Below are 4,884 nucleotides of genomic sequence, written 5' to 3' on the forward strand. Positions count from 1 at the left end.
TTTTTTTTTTTTTTTTTTTTATATAATGCTCAAAAAAATAAAGGGAACATTTCACTATGATTTTGTGTGTGGCTCCAAATCCAGGCCTCCATTGGTTAATAAATTTGATTTCCATTGATGATTTTTGTGTGATTTTGTTGTCAGCACATTCAACTTTGTACAGAACAAAGTATTCAATGAAAATATTTCATTCATTCAGATCTAGGATGTGTTATTTGAGTGTTCCCTTTATTTTCTTGAGCAGTGTATAAAAGTCGGTTCAAGTTGAGGGAGGTTTTCTGTCTGAACTGTGCACCGATCGCAGTTTTCTGGCCGATCGCTGATTACCAATCTTTAAAAAAAAAAAAAGTCTGACCTGCTCATTCTGATTTTGGCTGATACTAATTTTGCTTTGTTTTGTTTTTTTGTCTGAAACATCGCTAAATATAGCAAGAAAGTTGCTGAGTCGGCAGCAGTGGGGTGACTGTTGTTAACCTGGTGGGCGAGGCAAAGAGTCACACCTCTCTCACAGCTGAGTTGCCAAGGTAGAAATGATCAGCTTCATATTTGAGTACCGGCACGTCACAGATCCTCCAAAATGAAGGAAATTGGGGCCGATTCATCGGTGCACCCCTGGGAAATAAAACACTCCACCCCGTTCAAGGACCATGAAGACCTTCTTCCTGATTGTTGTGCTGTTGTTTAACAAGATAACATCGATTTAGTGAAACAGTAAGAGGCATATGAAGGTAGAGAAGTGTGTGTGGGGGGGAGAGGGGGATACTCTGAAATGTGCGATCACAGGACATGCTGGAAAAAACATGGCGAAGAAATGTATCATGGGAGACGTCATCAGCACCGGTGGAAGTCACGCAGCACTTCGGAGGTCAGTGCCAAGGCTGACGACACACTTAGAGATTCAGAGAGAGATCCTGGCTGTGAAAATAAAAAACCTCCATAACCGCACGACACACAAGTCTGTCTGCTTTAGACGTGATTTATTAATCCCTCGCTTTCCTCGTTTAAAACATGCAAACACAACGATACCGTCTTGTGAAACATTTGGCCTCAGGTGTGTGTGTGTGTGTCGCCTCTACTTTTTCCACTGTGATCCCAGCAGCTTTGTGCCTGTGTGTGTGTGTGTGTGTGTGTGTGTGTGTGTGTGTGTGTGTGTGTGTGTGTGTGTGTGTGTGTATGAGTGGTTGGCTGTTGTAGACATAATGGTCCTAATTTGTTTGACGTCTCCCTGCATTTGCCTCGTGGCTTTCCGTTCCGACTCGCAGGCTTCATCCTTCTTGAAAACAGTCAGCGTTCTGCCCTGATGTTTACTATGGGCCCACATGCTGAGGGAGGGGATCCTCGAAGAACGGCACACACAGCGATGTAGCTCCTGGTTTGGATACATTTTAGCTAGGTTAATTTGTGAATATGAAATTCCAACAACAAGTTAAATAAACAGGAATCAGATTAAGTAAAGAGGCTCCAGAAACATGAAGTTTACGTTCTCACACAGTACAACTACAAACTTTGATCGTTTCAGCCCTATCTGTTTATGTGACAGGGCCGGAACGATTAATCGACTGTTCAAATAATCGTCAACTGCTTCAGTAGTTGATTAATTGTTAGCAGGAGCATTCAGACAAAAAAAAGAGCCATTTGCTGAAAGAGCAACATACTCTGAGCCAAAACTGCACAAAAGACACATACATTTTGCATTTAAAAATTTAAAATAATATGTACCGTATATTCTGGACTATAGAACGCACCTCACTATAGGCCCCACCTACAAAGTTAAAAAAATAAAATAAACTGGAAACGTTCATACGTCGGCTGCAGCGGGCTATAAGCCGCATGGTTCAAAGCGTGGGAAAAAAGTAGTGGCTTAGAGTTTGAAAAATACGGTAAATATGTTCGATCTAAAACTCCTCAAGTGACATAGTTTTAGATTCATATTGGTTCTAAATTTGCTAAGTAAATAAATAACATATTAAGCACCTTTTGCCATCCAGTTACTGATAATGCAAAACATAATCAACAGATCAGCCGAACACTGAATAGATGTTAAATCAAGGTGGAAGGGTTGAACTTTTCATATGTTGATGTTAGCAGCATTATTTAGCTTCCTTCTTTAGCATCCTTTGCTACAAACGATCAAGCGTTCACTATGGAACACTATGTTGTTCGATTTTATTCAATAAAAAGTTTATCATCTTATGTATATAAAAAAAGATTGAATTATTTGTGTATGTGCATTTTTTATGCATTTCTAATCATGTATAAAAAGGTGTCAAATGAAAAATTAGCAGAATGTGCTGACATAATACCCAATTAATTGATTAATCGTTAGAACAATCAATAGATTAATCGATAAGTAAAACAATCGCTAGCTGTCACACAGGTGATGAGATCAGCACAAAGTAGTAGTAGGAAGGGGGATGAGCAGCGCCACACAGAGGGTAACTGACAGCGCTAAGACCCGCCTCCTGGCTCTGATTGGTTGTTTCTAGTTAGTGCTGGGAGAAGAGGGAGGAGCTCGATGTCTCACCATGTACCACACTGTCACACATAGCGACAGTTTTGACAAATATGTGAACGAATATTTTTCTATAAATGCTACATACTGCAGCTTTAAGGTGCATTTACTGTAGGTCATAATTACATAGGAAAAAGAGAGAGAAAAAAATTGGATCAACAATGATCAATTCTGTTTTGGGTGTGCGATGTGTGTGAGGTGGACGGCTGACCAGGTTTTGTTTGAATTTCAAACCCAGATTAAGAAACCCTGCGCCCCATCCTCCCTCCCCTCCACCTATTTATTTTTCCATCTCTCCTGCCTAAATGATGTCAATGGAAACAGTGCTATAATGCTATTTATAGACCTTCAATTCACACACACACACGCACGCACACACACGCACGCACACACACAAACGTGCATGGCCTGTGTTTGTTCTGCTTATTGCTCGTGCAGCCACACTTCCCTGAGAAGGAGGAAGGAGGTGGGTTGGGGGGGTGATGGGAGAGGTGGGGGCGGGGAGGAGAAGCCATTGAGAGGGACAGGAGCGACATGCGCCCCTGGGTTTTGCTTCTCCTCCTGCAGCCGCCGCTTTTCATTCACTCACCTCCAGCAGTCATTCATTCATCCTTTTCTTTCCCTCCTCCCCGACTCACTCATTCACAGAGTTTCTGCAGCAGAACCTGTGAATGGAGAAAGAAGGAGGAGGAGGGGAGGAGGAGGAAGAGGAGGGGAAAAAACGGGTTAAAAAGCAAAGAAGCCACCAGTTCAGCAGCAATGGCCGCCGGTTCACCGTCGGTCGTCGTCTGTGTTCAATAGACCGCATTTGCGAATCAGCGATTTAGGCTGCACGTGGACGCGCATGTTAGTGCGCGCGTGAGATGGGGAAAGTGTTGCTGGGAAAGGGGGTAAATATTGTTTAACCTGGCAAATCTCGCGCGACAACACGACACAGTGCTCCTTGGCTATTGGGGGGGGTTCGTCTGGATCTGGACTCTTTCCAAGAGTCGTCCTGTTGACACTCGCCTTCATTTCAGATTACATAAAGTGGAAAGCGGCTTCATGTGAGTCGTTTTAAAGTCTCCGTCCATTTTGCAAATGAAGCGCGCGCGGTTTTGCTGCACAAGCGTGTTTGGCTTGAAAAGGACTCGTGAGTGACAATTTTTTTTTTTAGACTACCTTCTATTTTCTAAAGGCGGCTGTGATAAAAATAAAGCAGTTCGCCCCCCACCCCTCCCATCCCTGAAACCCGTAACGCCCCTCCCAAACCGCTGCTAGTTAGACTCCAACCCGCCCTTCAGCAACACCATCGTGTGAAAATATCTGAGACGAAAACGGCAAGCGATACGGCTGTCATGTCAGTCACCTTAACGGAGTCTGTTAAGATGAACTCGGTCCACCAAAAATGTCCAGTTTATTCTTAAATATGTATGTCTCTGGTTTCTATTTTGGCTTCATCGGTATTTATTTTAGCTTCCCCTCAACCAGCCCAGTCCTTTTGTGCAACATCTCTCGTTTTATTATTGAACAAATCGGTTCGGAGTGCATTAGCTGCACGGAAGATTTTGGTATTTATAGCCAAACTCTGTACATCCACGGCGGTCACACGTGCAGCAGCCGCTTCCCTGCGCTCCAGCTCAAGTTGACATGTTAACACTCACTGGCTGCTATATTTAGCCCAGCCTCAGTGATGTTACTATTCCCAGCATTGTACATGAGGGGGCGGACGGTAGGGGCTGTGTGTTTTTTTTTCCTCCTCTTCTTTCTAAAAAGGGGAGAAAAAGTTTTTTGTTTTGTTTTTTTTCCACAACTGATTCTATTTTTTGCGCGTACATTCCGACCTGCGATCCGCCACTGGCACCGAGTTAGTTCAGGGACGCTGCAGCTAGAGCTGTCACGATTCCGTGAAGAGGAAAAGCAGAAAGAGGATGAGGCGAGCAGTGAATGGATGGAGGAACAGGCGAGCAGAAGATTATCCGCAACGCTGAGGTGTCCTTCATAAAAGTAATAATAATAATAATAATGATAAAAAAATTAAAAATTATATATAACATACAACGCTGGAGGGCAAAAAGACTAATCATTTACATGTCATCCATAGCCGCGTTAACTCAGTAAAACTTAGAAATGTAGGTATTGATTTCGTGCTGTGATCCACAGCAAAGTTATCTATATTCGTTAAGCTACGCAGATTCGTTGCCATAGCAACTGACAACAATGCCACTTCATGTTTTAGGATTTAACACCAAAAAACATTCAAGAATTTTGCACACAGAACAGAACATTTAGTATGTTGTTGTAGTACGTTTTAGGCTTAATGTTTAATTAATAAATAATTGTTGTGGTAGATTAGCTACCGCTACTACTTTACTGACTTATTTAGACATACA

The 4,884-nt window shown here is 42.6% G+C and overlaps 1 long non-coding RNA gene across 2 annotated transcripts in view; it reads right to left on the reverse strand.

Moving 5' to 3' along the window:
* Nucleotides 1-960: 960 nt before the first annotated feature.
* Nucleotides 961-4,884, reverse strand: part of LOC103156554 (uncharacterized) — a 7,550-nt gene continuing 3,626 nt past the window's right edge. The window contains exons 2-3 of one of the 2 annotated variants that reach the window (XR_001659726.1): nucleotides 3,102-3,177; nucleotides 961-1,369 (exon numbers count right to left, since the gene is read on the reverse strand). This is a non-coding gene — a long non-coding RNA (uncharacterized LOC103156554). Of the gene's footprint in view, nucleotides 1,370-3,101; nucleotides 4,474-4,884 lie in introns of those variants that run through there. The other variant, XR_478157.2, reaches the window with a different exon arrangement.

The sequence above is a fragment of the Poecilia formosa genome, unplaced genomic scaffold (genome assembly GCF_000485575.1).
Source record: "Poecilia formosa unplaced genomic scaffold, Poecilia_formosa-5.1.2 Scaffold487, whole genome shotgun sequence".
Taxonomy (NCBI): domain Eukaryota; kingdom Metazoa; phylum Chordata; class Actinopteri; order Cyprinodontiformes; family Poeciliidae; genus Poecilia; species Poecilia formosa.